The sequence below is a fragment of the Numida meleagris genome, chromosome 2, assembly GCF_002078875.1.
Source record: "Numida meleagris isolate 19003 breed g44 Domestic line chromosome 2, NumMel1.0, whole genome shotgun sequence".
NCBI classification, from domain to species: domain Eukaryota; kingdom Metazoa; phylum Chordata; class Aves; order Galliformes; family Numididae; genus Numida; species Numida meleagris.
Window position 1 is genome coordinate 57,237,033 of NC_034410.1, and position 20,695 is coordinate 57,257,727.

Sequence of the window (20,695 nt, forward strand, 5' to 3'; positions counted from 1 at the left end):
AGACTGTATAAATACCTGGGATTGCCCCGGCCCAAGTGCAGCACCTTACATTTGGCCGTGTTGAACCTCATGAGGTTCACGTAGGCCCACTTCTCCAGCCTGTCCAGGTCCCTCTGGATGGCTTCCCATCCCTCCAATGTATCGACTCCACCGCTCAGCTTGGTGTCATCTGCAGACTTGCTGAGGGTGCACTCGATTCCATTGTCCGTGTCATTGATAAAGACATTGAAGAGCATATACTGCTCTGAAGTATTTCAAAATATGACATACTTGAATTTTAAGGTACAAAAAAACTGCACTACACTGAAGGAAAAGCAGCTAATTTCTTACACTGACAGTAAAGCCACAGATGAACAAAAATGAATATGATCCCATAAAAATGTTAATGTCATTTTATTCTCCCTTGGATGGAGTAATGCCATGACAAGCCTCACATAAACAAAGCTGCTATCCACAGAGTTAATTACATGTTAATGGCTCTCCCTCATTCTGTCTGATCCACCCAGAAGAAAAAGAATTTGAGGGCTATCTTATCACGCATCAAGGTGCACTGCAACCTGCTGGCTTAGGCACAGCAGATAGAAACCAAAGGTCTTTATCAAATACACCGACAGCACTTCAGAACCATGGAATCACAGAAAGGTTTGGCTAAAAGAGGGGAGATTTCTATCGGATTTAGGAAGAATTTTTTGTTTTCAGTGGTGTGGAACTGAAACAGATTGCCCAAAGAAGCTGTGGATTCCCCACCCCTGGGGGCATTCAAGGCAAGGTTGGATGGATGCCTAGACAGCCTGACCTAGTAGATGGCAACCCTATCCACAGCAGAACAGTTGAAACTTGAAGGTTCCTTTCAACACATATCATTCTGCAATTCCACGATAAATCACTCATTTCAGAGGTGCCCAGTGCCAGGACAAGAGGCAATGGGAACAAACTGGAATAGAGGAGGTTCCCTCTGAGCACCAGGAAACACTTCTGTGCTGCGCAGGTGACAGAGCACTGGCACAGGTTGCTCGGACAGACTGTGGAGTCTCCTTGTTTGTGATCTCCAAAAGCCACAGGGAAATGGGCCTGGGCACCCTGCTGTGTGGGTGTCCCTACTTGAATAGGACTAGGACCAGATGGACATAGAGGGCCCTGCCCACCTAAACCATCCCATGGTTCTGTAATTATCTACTCGGTGAAGCCTATTCTAAGCCCACACAAGCAATAAGCATTTAAAACAGAACAAAGTCCAAAGCAGTGAAGCATAAGGTTGTCAAGTTCAGCAAAATTCTCATATTAGATTATTTGCTCTCCAGATAAATTAGACCACAAATGTGTAATTTTATGTACATTTTATTACCTAAGATCTAGTTTATATTATATTTGAAATGACACAACTTTACTCCACAGATTTCATACTTTTTCAGTACAACTATTCCGTACAAATTAGCTTGAACTTCCTCACTTCTTCCTAATCTCCACAAGTTTATTTTCAATTTCACAACAACCAAGATTACAGTTTTGCTGTGGTCTGCAAATTAAAGCTAAATTTTATTCCCATATCTGTTTCACAATCTTTTTTCTCTAAATTCTATCTGCATTAAGTTGTACCTAGAAGCAATATATTGATTTCAAGTGTCTTACTTCTGCTTATTTCTCCTGATACCTAATACCACAGGGAATATGGATTCTATTTCCATCTATCGCCTTTAAAAGAGTTAAAATATATAAGGTATTTGAGCCAGATACGTTCAAACACTCATTAAATTGTAGCTTCCAGGTATTTATTGACCTTCTCAAAACTACCTTCACACCTCGTCTATTCGTTATTTATCAGTTTTCTGAAAAGCTGGAGATATGGGCTTAAGGTACCATACCCAGCAGCCAGATAAGCCTTTGCTGTGTGTGGTTAATTCCCACTCACCATCTCCAGTCCAGATTATCAACAGAATTTAGTGCTTGTGAAAGCTCCAGACTGAACACACAGGAAATTAAAGTTTACTGTTCATATACAACAGACAGATACAGGGCAGGAATTAGCAGCGCAAGCCTCTTCACAAAATCCCACAACCTTTTCACTACAGGCAGCCTATAAAACCTCTACGATAAAACAGTTCCACATATCTGCTCTTTGTCCAAGATGGGAAGGAAGTTACTCATGGGAGATGAGCAAAGATGGACTGGGAAAGAAAAACAAAGGCCACACAGACAAGATGTGAAAACCTGCATTCGAGTCCCATGTGCCCCTCCTGCACTTTCTCTATGCATTACTCACTCTGAACAGACATACCAACCTGTGCAGTTGTTATGGTACTTAGGAGTCCATCTGCATCCTCCCTACCCATTCACTCAGTTTCTCCAACATTTCTCTTGCCTCTGCAATTGAAGCGTCCAACAGTGTCCAACCAAACAAACATGTGAGGACAGAAGAAAAACAAAACACTTTTTGCTCAAAGCAGTTCCCTAAGAGGTCAAACACTTCTATACTACTACAAAAATATCCACCAAAGCCTCACACTCAGGATTTCTCTGCCCTGTCTCTTCCTCATTTTTGATTGCAAGTCTTGTGAGAAAACCAGCTTTGTTAGGTTCCTCCATCACTTGCACACACAGAAAAAAAGCCAAGGAGAAGACATTCTGTAGTACTAGTAGGGCTGCATACAATATGACAAGCCTATTTTGAAGCTTTCAGCAGCGTTCACAGTTGCCAGTTGTTTGAGCATGCCAGTTATGCACAGAGAATTGATTGTGGTTTTGTGGCTCCAAAGTGGTCCAATTTCATCAAGCACAAACCAGTTGAATACTAGTTTGAGGCACCAAGCATGTATTATTTGATGGATCCGCAGCTCCCAAAAATAGAGATCATCAGACAAACAAGAGAACATATGTGTGAGGATCCACTTTCATCTTATTTGGAAACAACAGCTCAAGATTTCAGGCACTGTCTTTATGCAAAGTCACAAGAAGTGACTTTCCAACATTATGCTGCACCTTCAGAGTGCACAGCGCTGTCTAGCTGCTCTCCATTTCCTTTAAGGAAAAGGCAGGAGATCCAGTGCAAGTGTCCAACAGGCCAGTGATATAAGTCAAAATGTTTTGGGTCATCTTCTCCCCTTGCCAGGCTTCACACAGTGTCTTTCTTTTGGCAGGGTTTACCTCAGTCTTTCTTACCCTTGAATGCAGGCTCAGGAATAGCAACAGAAAGCTTCCATTTCATTATGTAGCTCAAATTGATTTGGGTTGACTCACTGTTCTCTGTTCTGTTACAATTGCAAATAAATTCATATTGCATTTTCTGAGTAGCCAGAAAATTTCCAGAAGTCATCTTCACCTTTCATCTTTAGTAGCTAGAACACTTCACTTTCCTAATTTTAAGACTTCCGTAAGCCTGTAACTACTCAAGTTTTTTTATATTCTATTTTCTATAGAATTTTATTTTCCAATTTTGATAGCTTAAGTATATTCTAGTATTTCCCAGGATCACTATCACACTTCATATATTTATAACTTAGAACTTACTGTCTTTACAGCTGTTTTCATTTAACACTATTCTGTAATTTACCTTTTCTTTTGCTTTCAAACACAAATTTTACAAGTTTCCCTGCAAGTCACACACACACCCTAGCAGATCTGGCACATTATCCAGGCAAATATTCATCACTGAAAATATTTGTCTGAAACCCACGTGGTAAACATCAAATAATTTTTTTTTTTTAAAAAGACACCACTTTTTATAATTCTCATAAACAAGAATAAAAATGCTTTTGGTCATTACCAGCCTTTTCTACAGGATGACAACTGCTTCCAGTAGAAGAAGATAGAAGCTGTTTCTGTTACCCACCCTCATTCTTTCAACATTTCTTCCCAATTAAGAATAAAACATTGCTAAGTATAAAGGTAAGCAGCACAGAGGCAATAGACTCTGAGAGGTCCATGACTACATGGAAAGAAAGGCCAGACTACCTACTTTCAATTCATAGAGTTACTTATGTATTCTCTTTTCACTGGCCTTAAAACAACCCAAAGAAAGCCATACATCCCACAGGTGCAATAACAGATCTCTCCAGGACTGGAGAAAGAAATCTGGAAGTGACATGATGTCAGGATGTGTTCAGTAGGATACATAAACACAGGTACCAACACAGCCTTAGGGTCATCAACACAGCTAAGATGTGATCCTTCTAAATTCAAATACAGCTCCTATACTTAACAACATGGAAGCACCTGGTTCTCCTACAAGTTATCATTTTAGGTTCATCCACAAATTGAACCTCTATAAAGCACAAAGGCTAACTGACACAGAAAAAGGTTTAACCCTTTGCATTCAACTCATATTTAACTCTCTTATGGAAAATAAGCGACTGCTATAAAACTACAAACAAGCCTAAAATCTAGCAACTACTGTTCAAATTATGAAAAAATAAAAGGCTATGGCACTGTGTTGTATTTTTTTCCCCAAGGGAAATGTTGAGAATAAAAAAGTAAATTTTTTATGTAAACAGAATTTAAAAATACATTTCTTCCAAGTGTCAGGCATGCGAAACCTCACAACATCTTCTATTTTATCTCAGATTCCTAAAAATTCTGTAATGTGAAAAACCTCTAGGAGTACCACAGCATTTAGTTTGACAGCAAGCAATCTGGGAACCAATACATTAAAATAGACAGAGTTAAGATAATGCTCCTGGCTAAGGATCTCAAAGGTATACAGCATACAAACAATTCATTCAGAACAGCACAGAAGTACCTTCAAATACAGTGAAGAGTCTTTCACTGATAAATATTTATAATCAGTTTTGATAATGTATTTCACAAACCAAATAAATAGTACAAGCACTGAATTCCACAGTTAAAACTGATACCATAAGAGAGAGATAAAGTATACATGCATATAAATAGGGGTACAGAAGAGGAAGCTGTGATGAAAAGGGGAACAAAAGCAGTATAGCAATAAGCAGATTCAGAAGAAAATTCAGAAAATAAAAATCACTAACAAAGTCCTACCACCCCAGGACAATTTCAACCAGCACTGTGTTGGTTTTCAGAAAGTATTATGTCCTGATGTAATCTGTCAAAGTTTATTGCAAAGTCAACAGATCTTTCACCACACACAAAAAAAAAAACTGAAAATCCTTAGATTACATCAATCGTGGATTTAAAAAAAACAGTATTTTTAATATCAATCTGTATTCCAACTCATGTTAATGTTATATACAAAAAAAAGATACCACAGCATTGCATTTGTACAGACTTTTAGTGACTATTAATGATCACTGGGCCTTGATAAAACATCCAAGTATTTTGTGTTAATCATTTGGCATTTCAACTGTTGGAAGTGACCTTAAACAGATATATTTTGCTGAAACCACTACTGGCTGTAAATTACTAAGGCACTTATTTCTTTCACTGCCGAGGTTTCCTTAATAAGCATGTCAAAAGTTCCATTATCAGGTGCACCACTTGAAGTCCAGCTGCTTTCAGTGTCTACAGCCCAGAAGAAACTCAACCGTGCCCTCACCCCCAGCATGTCACCACGAAAACCCACTTTCAGCTCTCAGAGTGCTGTCAGACTGAGAACTTCTAGTGCAAGCTCTGCATCCAACACTCAGATGTTTGTTGGTAGCCCTACTGTCAGCCCAAAAATGCTGCAGTTCTGCAACTACCCCAAACGTGGCAGGCTCAGGTCTTCTGACTCTCCAGCCTGCTGGCACACCATCTACATCACCAGTGAACAAGTGAAGCCACTGGCTGGCCCCAAATCCAGAAGGCCTGCACCACCTGGCACCATCTCTGCAGCAGGGCCAGCTAAAGAGAGTCTTGGGAGCCCTACCCAGATACATGAGAACAACTCATAAGCTCATGCAGAAGCTACAAGTCCCACATAATTTGTTATTTTGTAAACAACGGTGCTGTCTTAAACTCCTGCTTTCATTTGCAGGAAAAAGAAATAAAAGTAGAGATTTTGGCTCAAGTAGATCCAAACCAAGCAGAATTTTTTTTTTAAAACCTTTCTTACAATCAGGAAATGATGTACAGCAAATCCACTTTCAAGTTAGTACAGGGCTACAAACGTTCATTTTAGTGAAATACTATACTTTCGTTTAAAATGAATTGCATTTTCATTTTTCATGCCAAGAAACATCTTGTGTCACATTCTGAATCAACTTTGAAATTAAAACAGGTAAAATAGCAGCAAAGTAATTACTAGATCTCTGTATTTGATTTTACATTCCACACGGTCCAAAATGCCCAACAAATGTGATTACTTATACCCATCAAGTACAACTAAATCCTTGGACAAAAGCAAACACTGAAGATAACAGGCATCATTACCAAAAATGTCCTGCCTGCCTCAAAGCGCATAAATTATTCATAAGTTACCCCATGTTTTGAAATAGAAACAAGAACATTCTACAACAGATAGACATAAGAGTTTTTTTCTACAGTCTAAAAACCTTAAATCAAGTATTTGCAGTTCCTATTAGACTTAAGACTCACAAGACTGAATGAAGTATGCTTTTGCATCTCAATTTTCGCTGAGCAACTTGAGATCTATGATTATACTTACTTTCAAAAGAAGTTTTCATTAATTAAGATTTTGAACACTGTCTGTATGGGAACTGCTGAGTCACAGCCTGAACCCCTGGTTGAGCACGTGGAGACACGACCCGGTCAGCCCTGGAAGCACAGGCTTCATTTAAGAGCTCACTGCCACCTGAGGAAGGGTAGAGATCCCACCTCTGTGAACCTAGATCCTTGGAGATGGGTGAGCAATCCTTTGCCTTCCTTTCTAACATCTTCCTTCATGCTGGTCCTTCTGTCGTTACACTGTCTAATAATTTATTTGTTGTAACTTCAACTTTATGTTCTCCACTTTTTTTTTTTTTAAGTATACCTTATTTTTCCTCCATTTAAAAAGCATATTAAAGGTAGAGCTTTACTATATATCATGAAGTAAATGGTTAATTTACTTTTTCCCTCATTTAGTGATGTACAATATTTGTTGCAGTCCCATAGAGCAATTACTACAGATGTGCCTCTTCTGCATTTTTAAACATTACTTCCAAATGCTTAATGGCTTATGAAAAGATGTAGCTGTTTTAAGAAGTGTATTGAAGGGCTCTGTTGTTTCAGGAAGACATAATGTCAAGAAATTTTAACAATACTTTACTCTAAAAGTTATAGCATACACTAAGCAGATACAGATCTTTCTTTCATACTTAAAGAGTCAAACTAGGCACGAACAGGAACTATATCAAAAACATGTAAGGCAAGCAAAGACAACACCAAAAGCTTCTGAACTTTCACAGGGTCCCAGTTTGAGATCAAAAGGAAAGAGGCAGTTTAACACCTTGCTTAGAACACATTCAAATATTACCATAATATTACTAACCAAAATAAAGTCTGTTCAGAATGAATGATTAAAAACTATGCCATTTGAATATATAAATAGGCATGCTTACTGATCTATCCATTTGAAACAGCTAATGACTAGCTAACTGGATAACTAAGTGGCAAAATTTAAACAATGAAATACTTTTACTAAAGGAAGTTAAAGCATAACACACCTTCACTGTCATGTAGGAGTAGTTAGAGAAATCTGAAAAGAAGGCTTGCTAGCAAACTGAAAAGCCTTGAAACATCAGTAAAACACGGATACTTCGTACATCACGCTCTCAGTTTTGCAGGAAGATTCATGTTTCAACACATGCATATAAATGGTCTCTGCTAGACCACAGCAGAAAATTTTACCTATACTATTACCACAAATACAAAGAATTTATTACATTTCTTTCAAGCTGTTGTATATTTAATACTGCCTTTGGAAAAAAAAAAGTATACTGTTCCTTTAAAAAGTCACAATCTGTGACATTATTACTACTTCCTTTTAATGATAATGCTGAAAATACGCTACCGCAGTCCTCCTGCTGCTTCTGCTTCCCTGTTTATTTCGTAACTATAAGTACAATATCATTTTCCTTCACAGGAATACATTAAGGAAATGTTATTAGCAAAAAATATCCTAGTCAGAACAACTTTGACAGTTGTTGCCCACATATAAAAAATGAAACTATATAAACAAAAATAACTAAAACAAGACTCTGAAGCTTAACTATGAGCAGGCAGATTTTCTCAGTGATATCTTCCTTTAAATTTCCTCAAAGATATTGAAATTGCATTTAAAGAAAAAGTCTAGAGAAAGCCCTTTAATCCTGTGTTACTTTTATACACGTACTACAAAAACAGAGAGGATTACTGACCCAAGTATTCTCTTCAGTTTGCTTTGTATTATTTTCTGACAGGTAAATGAACACTGAGGAGCTGGTCGCTCCTCAAGGAGGAAGTCTTAAAGGCTGGGGAGCAGGCTATCCCCCTGTGCTGCAAGATGAGGGAACAAAGACCAGCTTTGAACAGGGCTCCTCCAGCTTTCCTCAGGCTCCAGGAGAAAAAGAAACTACCTCCTGTGGAAGGAGGGACAGGCAACTCAGGGAGAGTACAAAGAAATTGTTCGGATATGCAGGGGAAAAAACTAGAGGGGCAAAAGCCCAGCCTGAACTCAATTTGGCCATTCCTCAACAGAAAACTTTTTTTTTTTTTTACAGGTATATTAACAGTAAGAGGAGGCCTTTAATGGATGCAGTGGGGAACGTGACCACTGAGGATAAGGAAAAGGCAGAGGTTCTCAATGCTTTCTTTACATCTGTCTTTAAAAATCAGCCCAGTTGGCTACCATGCCACACTGCTGACTCAGATGCAACTTACCACCAACTAGAACCCCCCAGATACCTTTCTGCAGGGCTGCTCTCTAGCCTCTCATCCCCTGATCTGTATTTTTTTTTTTTATCACAGGTTGCCCCTTCCAAGGTGCAAATTCCAGCACTTGCTCTTGTTAAATTTCTTGCATTTAGCTAATGCCCAGCTTGCTAACGTACAAAGATCTCTGCAAGGCCATGTCACAGCACAGGTAAGTAAGCCACTGTGTCACCACACCTTTCACTCCATACTTCACATCACCTATGAGAAACCAAGTACAATTTCTTTCCTTCCCCAAAAAGAATCATTTTTCATCTGTATCACCGTACACACCTTGAATACCAGCTCTCTCTTCTCCTCAGAGGTGGTTGATGGATGCATATTTAATAGAACTAAGCTATAGTTTCTCAATTTGTATTTTCCTTTGAAGACAGCTGTCTTTATTTTAGAGCTGAAGTCAGTGCATTCATCTACCTCAATTATACTTCATCATCTAATAAAACAGCATTAGCCCTACCTATAAATGTTGTACAGATTATAAAGGCTGTTACAGGCTGTATTTCCAAATGCACTCTTAAACATATCGGCCTTTGGAAAAATACAAAATATTATTAGATTCAAACAAAAGTTTAGTTACTATTACTTGAAAGATGGGAATTGTCCTAACAGATACAACATTAGTACTTTATTCCTTTACATGTTAATATTAATTTCAAATGACTGAATAAAGTTGCTAGAAGGTTGTTGATCTATGCGTAGGCAGTTTGGGTGACTCATGAATCAGCTCACAAATTCCAAGAACATGTTTGTATCCATTCCAGATAATCAGTCCCCCGCTCTCCAAATATCTGACATTACATTAGGTTATAATAGATTACATGGTATGTCACAGAAGTCAAGAACTTAAAGCTGTCTAACACTTTACAATTCAACTGTATATTGCTTCTGACAACATACCTAGGTTCTCAAATCCTAAAACCATATTTGCCTTTCTTTCTGTAACAAATGAGACATTGGACAACACGCAGGAAATATATCCATCGGTTTAACTGAAAGGATTTATAAATTTCATATACTGAGATTGCACCACATAAATACATATCAACCCTAAAGCAAGCAGCAAAAAGCTAAACTCTTAGGTTTAGACTAAACATGACACGGAATACTGAAACTCAAGTTGTGTTTTGCTAGGTAAGTATTCTTCATTAAAATACTCCTCTTTCCCATAGCAACTGTGTAACAATAGTGCATTCCTGTTTTAAAGACTTAGCAAAGATCCCAGGATAGCCTTCGCACAATAACAGTGCATCAAAATAAAATTTAAAAAACAACCCCCCATTGGTAAGTAGTTAATAGCCTCCCTGCTGATTAAGATTTTTAAGGAAAAAGATGAGCACACTTCCATTTGCATCCTATTAGTAACAGTGCCATTTTACTCAAACACAACTGCATTCCACAACAGCACGTATATCTAAGGGGCTAAGGGAAAAGCAGAAAGTGTCAGAAAAAAACTCATAAACATAAGAGTCCAACACTGTCACTGACTGGAAAGCACCACTCTAGCACAAACTACTCCAAAGTAGCACAGAGACTGGAAAAATGCACATTTCAATTCAGTTTGATGTGAAAAAAAGTCTTTAAGATGTAATTGAAATGTAAGTACAGAATATTATCAAAATGTAGAAGTCTGCAGTAATGGCAGAACCTAATAAAAATTACTGATCAGAGACTTGAAAGGAAAAGGCAAATTGTAAAATTTTGCTCAAATGCTTACTTTCCTCTGTAGAACATAACCGCTTAAGGGTTTTTTTCAGCGTTTTACAAAACTATTTTCTACTTGATTATAAACATACTCCAAAGATTTACAGAAAATTGCTTTAACCATAAGCATGAACAGAGCTCATCACAAACCTGAACAGATCCTACATTCATAGAATCATAGAATGGCCTGGGTTGAAAAGGACCTCAAAGATCATCTAGTTTCAACCCACCCTGCTGGGCAACAGCATGCAGACACTTCATCTGCAATCCCCTTGGCATCCTTGTGCTGTTCTTACGTAGCACCTGGAGCGAGCAGGCACTGACCTTACAGCTTGTGGGGGCTAACACTGCTCAGATAACAACCAAGGGGGTGAGAAGATGTGTCAGTCAGAGCAGTACATTCATAGTGCAGCAACAAAGACTGGAGCACTGCTGAGACAGGTAGCAGAGCGCTCTCATTACTCTAACGTATACAAACCATAAGTAAAGTTCAGGCTTATGAACACTGCTTACTATTCTGTCTAGTTCACTGTGTTAAGCTAAAGAAGTATAAAACCATCACCAATAGCACTACATCACTTTGAAAAAACAGCAATTTAATTATATATACTCTTTTATATATATATGTTATATATATATATATTCTTCAGTCCCATCATAGTAGCAGAGCAAAAGGCCAAGGGTGGCATACAAGTCACAGACAACACAGGTAACAGCTTTATGGCATAGCAAGACAATAATTTCTTCCTGTTAGTAGGAGCCCAAGCTTTGGTCCCTTTCCTTTCTTTCTTGCATGATGCTCTTACTGAAATTATACAGCTGTGGCTATACTGTCAGCCAGTTAATTGAACTGATCTGGGATTAGAAAGTCCACCTGAGAGTTTCAGTGTTGAACTGATCCAGGCAGTAGAACAGCATACATGCAGTGGCTGAGGCCTGCCAGTGAAGCACAGTCAGCTCAGACTGTGGCCAATAATGTGTCATTCAGTGACTAACGTATAACATCAAGCGATACAGCTTGCTTAAACTGTCTTGAAACTTCAAGGACAAAGCAGGGAGACCTGCAGAGTTGGTTTTTTTGTTGTTCTGTTTGTTTTCCTTGGCACGGGTCTGCTTCTATCCATATCCAAACATCTCTGAATGCAAATCATATGGCCTAGACTTTTGAGGCCGCTACACAGTTCCACCTTAGATAAGTTTCTTTTTCATCCATTTTACAGATGAGGAAAACTAGCATGCAGTGTTGAAAACACAATGTTACTTTGTAGTAGCATAAAACTAGTTCATTTTATTTCATAAATAATCAGCCGGGGGAGGTACTGTAATTCTTAGTTCCAGAAATTACAAGCAATTTTATCTTTGCATATCATGCTTGCAATCTGATCATGGCAAAACAAAAGCAGCCAAAGCAGTGGAAATGTTCTTCCAGTGCCAGAAGATCTGAACATGAAGGTAACAGCACTAGGACTTAGGAAAATCATTAAAAAGGAAAAAAAACACAATGCTCATATATGAATACACTATCAGGTAAATGAGTTAGCATCGCTTAGCAGAGGTACTTGGATTACCAGAGTAAAAGTCATAGCAACTTAAAATTTACTGCAAGTAATCCCAACACAAAACGCTAGTCACATACATTTGTATTACTTTTTACTTGTGGAGATTAGATGTTTCTAGGCATCCTGTGGAACTACAGAGCACCTCACAGTAAATTTTCTTAGTGGCAACTGACAGTCAGGCTCAGAGTACAATTATTCTCCTCTAGTCTTTGAAAAAAATGCAAGTAAAAGGATTTGATCAACTCTTCAAGGATTTGACTAATTTCAAGGAACAATGAATATTGATCGTGCTCCAGAAGGAAAGCAAAAGTAATATACCAAGAAATACACTGAAGACAAATGGCAATTTACTGTCAGGAACACAAGAAATCGACAGCTCATGCTATCAGCCAGGAAAGCTGCAATAAATCAGTGCACCAAAAATATCTAAGAAGCTTCTGCAACAAATGAGTAAAAGAAACAAGGGGAAAAAATAATAACCCCTATTTCTCTTTTTGCACATATACTATGAAAAACAAGCTTCAAACCTAAGTTCTTTGTAGTGTATAAATGGTATATAACAGTTGGAAATGTGCCACCAGCACATGCATATATCATTTAAAGGTCCTACGGACAGAAGCATGCAAGACTAGCATTAACCTCCAAAACCTTGCATTTATTTAAAAAATTAAAAATGCAAAGTACTAGATATTCTCTTTTATCCAGCAATGCATAAAAAGAGTTAATGCATTGAACTCTGTGCAAAGCTTATTTTACTAAACAGAAAGGCAAACCCACCATATGCAAATTTCTTAACTGTAAGTATAGTGGGGGGCTAATAAGCACATGAATGCTCCATTATGCAAATGCAATGTAAATACCTATGAGAAACTAACCTGAGAACATTCAATATGCAAAATGCATGCAAATATCTACAAAAGATATCAACCTGGGAATGCTGCCTGTCATACCACAGTTCTCTGTTTTATGCACCATGTCATATTTTTCATATCTATAACATCTGCACTCCCAACAATTTAAAATACTAGGTGAGTCAAGCAATTAGGCAAATAATAAAAAAATGCTTTGAAAATGATCAACCAGAAGTAAGAGGTCACATTTATGTAACGCAGACTGTTTGCATACAAATGTAATTTTGCATGGGCTGGGTCAAATGTGAACAATCAGAAAGTACAGCCTCTCCATGAGAATGTACAAATGCTGAAAATTAAGAGATAGCTTTGTTAGACTTTAATAAATAGACCATTCTTCAGCACACTCCTGATGTCTTTGTAACTAATGCAACTTGAGTACACAAAGCAATAAGAAGCAACAGTACAAGATACTACAGGAAAAAAATATATCTATTCCTAGAACACCGCAAGCCTCAAATTAAGAGACTTACTGTGACACCAAATAGCACAGCAGTTACTGAAATAGGGAACTTCTTTTATTCTTCATTTTTGACAGCCAGCAGGCCCAGAGACTGACTCTACTAACCTCCAAACCATTCACATCAAAGTCAGGTATGTCTCAATAACAAAGCCTAATAGCTCTATCTAGAACAAAGAAAATTTCCAGTGTACCCTTAGTGTGACCTACACTCCACCCTAATCTGAATACTTTCCTGATTTGAGGAAAGACAACAAATGCAAAAAGGAAAAAAAAAATCCTAGAGAACATCTTTGTTCTGCCTGCCAGTCACATCATCAGAAGTCACCTACCTACATCTCTGTCACCCACCACTACTTCACTTAGTGAGGGGCCAATAGCTTTCTCACAGAAATCCTAGCGCACTAAGCAAGCCTAGTCTAGCTGAAAGAGGGCTTTCCTCCAACAAATAAAAAAGAACTAAAATCCATTGATGTCAATAAAGTTATCAAGAAGAATGGTATGTCTTGCAATCGTAAAACACTCCTGAGAACTGCCATCCTGCAGCTGCCCTTCTTAGCCAAATGAAGCAGGTGATGCTGCGAGATTAAGTTTATACTCCTGCTTAGAGGACAAAGGATTCAGCAAATCCACCAACAGATTTCTGCTCTCTTCATCTTTTCACTTCACATGAAGGTATCGTAAAGCCTCAATAAGGAGGCTTTATCACTATTGTGTAAAACTGCCTGTATTACCTAAGACCCTTGAAACTCCAAGAAATTAGTCTAGTTATGAATAACCAGGAGACTGAAATCCATAAATATGAGCAGTAATTTTTACCCACTAGATGAGGTACATTTGTGGGAGAGTAAAGTAAAGAGAATAGTTTCCACTGTATGAATAGATGCCTTTTCCTTCAGGCTGGTAACCTGACAAGTAGAAACTATAATCCCATATATTTCTTCATAGGGAACTGGAGTAAATCCAACACCTATTGCAAGTTAACATCAAAAAGCAATCTCAACCTTGCATTTGAAAATTTTCAAACCTACTATACCCCTCTCATAATTACTGATTGACTAAAAGTGCCATCCCACCTTCAAAGACATATCCAAAGAGCAGCTCCTATACAAAAGTAGGTAACTGCAATAAAACCATTTATCAACAGTCAGAACGGTCACATTTCCTAGATGGCATACCATTACAGTTCAAGGTAGTTTTTTAAATGCATTTGCTGCAGGCAAATGTGCAGGCACATTGCTGTAGCTTAGCTTCCAACAGTAAGCCATTAAACTACAGTATTTCCAGCAGATCTTTGAGTACAAGAACCACTCACTCAATCAGATGGCAGGATAAGCAAATCAAATTCATTTCAATTGAGACTGTAACTCATACAATATGAGTTTAGATTCCATTTGCTTCAAAAATACAGATACATAATTTTCAACTTGTTTCATTTACAAATGCAGTGCTAACATATTTCAACCATGACAATGAATACTGAAGATCAACAGAAAAGCTATCTTCCATTTGAAAAAAAATACAGCTGCTGAAAACATTTAAAATTGCAATGAAATTTCACAAAGTGAAAGATATCTTTACAGTGTTAAAAGCAACACTTTATACCAGTTTCTAAACAGAGTATTTATCCTCTTCTGTGTTACTATCAATATAAGATGTTAAAGAGATCCTCAACTAAATATCAGTGGAAATGTTTCTTACTATTTCCTTTTCAAAAGTTTTGTGGGGTTTTTTTTGTTTGTTTGTTTGCTTTTAACATAAATCCTAGCCACATTGATAGTTCAGGTTATCTCCCTGTCCAATCTTAATCTTATATTAATTTGGCTCTAGATGTTTGATGAAGCTGAAAAATGGCCTAGAACACATCAAAAACTTACAACTTTGAAGAAGGCAGCACATTTTCCTTCAGCCAAAGCCTCCATTTTTCTGCCGACGAAGTTGCAACACTTGATGCAACCGAACATTTCAGCTTCAGAAGAAAAAAGGCTAAGAATGAAATCCATTTTCCTTTAAGCAACTGTAATTGTGAACAATTGCTTTGGTCAAAATAGTACAATGTCACACGTTACTCCTGTGGTGGCATAAAATTCAGCAAAATCTTGATTAACAATTAGTCTTTCAACAATATTAGCCACAAAATGTTACCACTTCAACACTTGCAAACATGTAATGCTATCTTCAGGATGCCTCTGACACTTTGTAACAGCTTGGAATACCATCTTGAGTCTAAAAGTAAGACACACCGATCAAGTTTAAGCACAATTACCTGAAGCTATTCACTTTGTTTTTTACTGTAGTGGAGAAGCACAACTTAATCAGGCTTCTAACATGGAATACATCATGTTAGGCTTTTTTGAGCTCAATCGAATAGTCCAATTTTCTAAACTAGACTATGCATCAGTTTGAAATCACATCAATACCAGACTTCATTCAGCAGATTCACTACCTCAAATTTCCCTTAATAGCATTTTAATTCAAACATGTATAGGTATGGGTACAAAAGAAACCACAATGAAAGAGTCCTGCGTGTCACTCTCTAGCAGGCTCCGCAATCAGAACAACTGCAATACAAGTTACTATATTTCACACAGTTGCACGTTTTAGGAATACAAAAGCCAAAACAGGTTTTCTTTTTAGTCCAGAAGTGAATGAAGGAAAAAACCAACATGGTACAAAACAGATGTTTGTGTACAGCTTGCACACATTAAACATGAAGAGCTTTAATGTCTTCTCAACAGTCATGTGCTACATTTATGGAAGTTACAAAAATTATTCTGAAGTTGTCCAACAAGTACTCTCCATGGAGAAAATAATAAAATTTTCTTACCAATTTCCACAGCAAAGTATTTTGTTACCTAATATCATTTCTGCTCGTTAAAAATCTACTGATTTGATACAGTACTTCTTTCCTCTTCAACAAAGCTATAAAAACTACAAGATTATCTTATCTGTGCAGCTCCCACATATTCCTTGGATAATTAGCTGATGCTAAAGAAAAAAACCTAAAACAGTAGTAGTTGGTAAAGCTCTTCTACTCAGTAATTTCTTTATCGCTGACATGCTGCTCACAGCTAGTATTTTTGTCTACTAGTATGGCAAAGTAGCACAAGAAGGTTACAAACCAAGCTGCTTCCAGACCAGCAGGTTGCATCTTGCCTCATCCTCTCTCTCAACACAGAATTTATTCCTGAATCTTTAGTTACCAGGATACTTGCAGCAATAAGTTTCTTGACCTTATTTTACAGAGCATATAAAAACTGTATATTACACACTAGCTTTGTCTTAGTGCATACAACAGCCCTAATAATATACAGTTGTGTAACATTCACATTTCTGCCAACATTTCCATTGTAATATGAGAATAAATCCTTATTTTTGAGCATTCTCATTGGTTATTCTCTATATCAAACCACTTCTTTTTCCACAGCCCCCCTAATTAACCATATGTGACCAGAACTCTGATAAACACTGCTCATACCAGCTCTTCAATAACAGGGACTGTTAAAATAAAAAAGAGAGCACTCACAGAACCATAATAGTGCCATACAGGAGAATCATCTCTAAGAGTAAACCATGTGCACTAAGCTGAAACACAGAATAACCAATTACAGTCAACTTGGAAATACAAATGATAAGACAAATCTACACACTGATAAATGGATTTTTTTCTTTGTTTTCTGAAAAGCAAGAACTAGCATTTTAGCTCTTACAATCCTACTGTAACTTTTGTAACAGTATTAGGAAAAAAAAACTTCTTCACCACCTTTCTAACAAGAAACACACTCACACAAAAAAACAAAACCTGTGCACAGTGAACTCTCCCCTCTTTAGCATGCTCCTTCTTCCTCTACGCTTTTGCAAACAATCCCAAGACCTACTTTGAAGAAAGCCCTGAGGTGCTGCCTATGCTATATCTGTCTGCACACACTCAGGAAACAATCCATCAGCAGTAACTCTTTGATGCGTTAAAAAAAAAAAAAAAACCTAGAACTTCACTCTCTTGATAACATAGCTAGAGTAAACTGAGATATTACTGCCTCCAACTGCTCATTACCACACCTCAGCTGGAGTTCTCTGTCCTCACACAAAAAGCTAATGGACCACATGCGATTTTCCTTCCCTTACCCCTCAGCAGCAGGAAGACCACAACATCTAAGCAACCATGGCCAGAGGACTACTCCGGAGCTCTTATCCCAGCCACACGCAGACACAGCAGGAAGAGCAGGAGCAGAACAGCTCTGTTAGGCCAAGTGGCAAATCAACTAGGCAATCCTGAAGGCCATCCCACTGAACAGCCTTGACCAAACAAGTGAGAATCCAAGCTTTGGTCCCTGCATATCACTCAAGTTTGCACTTGGAGAAGGCCTGTTGTGGATTACCCCAGCGCCATGCAGCTGCTCTCTCACTAACCCCTTCCCACAGATGGTATGAGGGAGAGAACTGGAAACAAAACAGAACTCATGGACTGAGATAAAAACTATTTACTAAGAAGAGGAAAATGGGAACAGAAGGGCAACGATAACAAGATACATAGCCGCAATGCCATTACTTGCCACCCGACGCACAGCAACAATATCAATGCCCAGTGGCCACCAGCATTGCGAGGTCTCACCACCGCAGCCCCGGAGCAGCAGCTGCCCCCAGCCAACCGCCCACAGCGTTACAGCCCTCCACCTCGTGTCGTGGGCTACAGAATAACCCCCGGCCTAATTCAGGCACTTTCCTGGCTCCACCCCGCCCCAGCTGCCGCACCATCATGGCAGTGGCCCTGCCTCACCGAGCGCCCGGCCCCAGGTGCGCTCCCCATTGCTCGGGAACAACCAAACATCACAGTGATGTTAATGCTGCTTTGGATGAAACAAGCACAAGCCATTACAGGCACACAAGCGTAGCCATTTACTTCTTAACACTAGAACTAAGTAGACATAGATGGAAAGTGCTATTTTCCCACAGTGTCCCCCCCCAGGGCAGCCTAACCCTTCCCCGAAGGTCAATATAAACAATCACATATTTAAATTCCTCACATTCACTGCCTTCAACTAGGAGACACCTGCCCCACAGAGATAGGCCAGAGCGTGCTGCACGTTACTAGAGATCAGCCTTCCAAATGCCAGTTTTTCATATCAAAACATATCCCAGGCACGTCTTTCCTACAACACAAAGCAATGCAATCCAGCAGCTGGCTACCACAGATGGCAAGCAGGGAGGCCAGCAACTCTCCTGCTATTACTACTTTGTATTTGGATGCCATAACTATGAAGAAAATACATATTTTACCCTGTTACCTCAGGGTTTATTAATCCCAAAGAAAATACATCAAGTAAACCACTCCCACAGTTAGAATTTCTCCTGCAAACTATCCTAAATATAACCTCCAATTCTGAAGAACTCACAGAGAACTTGGTGAAAAACTGCAAAGATCACCCACTAAGGATGGATGAAAGCTTTGTGGTGTTTTTTGTTTTTCTTAAATGAACACAAAATGCATTATTTTAGAATTCAAGTGATTTAATACAGCAATAAAAATGTTTTGTGCCAAAGTCTTAACAGACAGCATCTCCCAGTAAAATTTGTAATGTAAACAGCTAACATTCAAAATTAGAGGATATTAGCTGTTTAGCAATGAGAACCTTAGTCCTTTTATCTGACATAAACAGAGGAAAGACATGCAGCCGTGAAAGAGAACAGGATGTGCAGATCTCTAAAAAATACTAAACACTTAATTCAAAAATTCACCAGATAGGCAGAATTTCTTCAGGCACAAATAACTTTGGTAGCTCAAGACCACAAAAAAAAAAAAAAAAGAGAAATTGTTATTTTGATTGTTAATAAATTAGAAAATTTTCAATAGTTTATTAAGCTTTATTTGATTAACCCTTAGAAAATGTATTCAAAATTCAGACACCTCAAACAGCACGTGCTTTCAGAACAAGGAAATACAAGACTTAATTTTTCATAACTGTGATCTGATTTTAGAGGCATTCATTATCTAGCTATTCAAAGACATAAGTTCAGACAACATGCACTAAAAATGAACTCTCCAGAACAAGCAAGTTTCTCCCAAGCCCAAGCTGCTTTGTTATTTAAGTGATTATGTTTTCCAAATAAGGAAGCTAATTTATTATACATTTGTTAAAAAAAAAAAAAAAAAACACATTTAATCCTTTGCACAGCATTGCTAAAGAGACTCCCCACTAAGCTGCCTAAGGCATTAACTGGAAAGAAGCAAATCCTGTGGCATAATCTGAAGTTCGGTGCATGAATGATAAAAAAAATAGTGCAATTTCAAGAAGACACTTGTTATACATTATACATAAAGACATATGCACGCTCCAAAACTGGAGTCTCCTATCTGAAGCAGTGCTCAGCTCCTGGAAAAACTGCTGATCTCAAATCCCAAACACACCTACAAGTGCAGAGGGAACTAATGGTAGATTTAGGTGGGTTTTCTATTTAGTTGGATGTTGTTGTTCTTTTGCGGAGGTAGTGTGGGGTTCTTTTTGTTTGTTTAAGTCCAAGCTGATGTTACACAGGAGGAAAAACCTGAGGCAGACGTCTACAAAAGTTAGAAATATAAGGCATACAAAATATTTGTGTGTCTATATTATCTCTCAAAAAAAAGCTTAAATAGGTCTCTGCAAGCTTCGTTATATAAAATGAACAGCTTCATGATCGAACAAAACTCCACTATTAGATTACTGATTTATTTTTTCCCCTTATCTTTTAGTTCACATTATGGGAGATAAAGAAAAGAAGACCACATTTACTTACAGTTGTCACAACCTCTGCCCACCCAGGAACGGCCTGTAGGTTTAAAGTGTCTAATTCCATTTCTAAAAACACATACAGCATTTTGTATATTTACTTACTAGCTCAGATGAGGCTAGAGGTGTCATGCTTGGTTAAGACTGGATGCATCTGATGGCTGTTAAACATGCAGCTGTGACACTGTGGCACCGTAAGCTGGAGGTTCAAGTCATGCATCACACCGTTCAGTCAGTTAATACCTGAGTACTACTTCCTAATCTGAAGTTATAAAGTTAAATTTCAGAAGACACTTGGCACGTCATCTGTCTTTAAAACAAGGTGCTGAATAATCTAGTCAAAAGAGCTAGGTGATATGCAGTGAAATACTTAAGCTCTTCTGAATCATTATGCAAGCGCATTTCAGAATTAAATTACAAGTGGGACATATGGCATGAAATGAAGCGTCTAGACCACAATGCTGTCACTACTGTTAAAATCCTGAATCATTCAATATGTAA

The 20,695-nt window shown here is 38.1% G+C and overlaps 1 protein-coding gene and 1 long non-coding RNA gene across 5 annotated transcripts in view; one reads left to right on the plus strand and one right to left on the minus strand.

The window, feature by feature from the left end:
- The window catches only part of CDKAL1 (CDK5 regulatory subunit associated protein 1 like 1), a 390,780-nt gene that overhangs the window by 331,756 nt on the left and 38,329 nt on the right, over nt 1-20,695 (minus strand). The gene's annotated exons all lie outside the window — the stretch shown is intronic.
- Nucleotides 2,280-20,395, plus strand: LOC110395157. The gene is made up of 2 exons (XR_002436197.1): nt 2,280-8,664; nt 8,836-20,395. It is a non-coding gene; the product is annotated as an uncharacterized LOC110395157 (long non-coding RNA).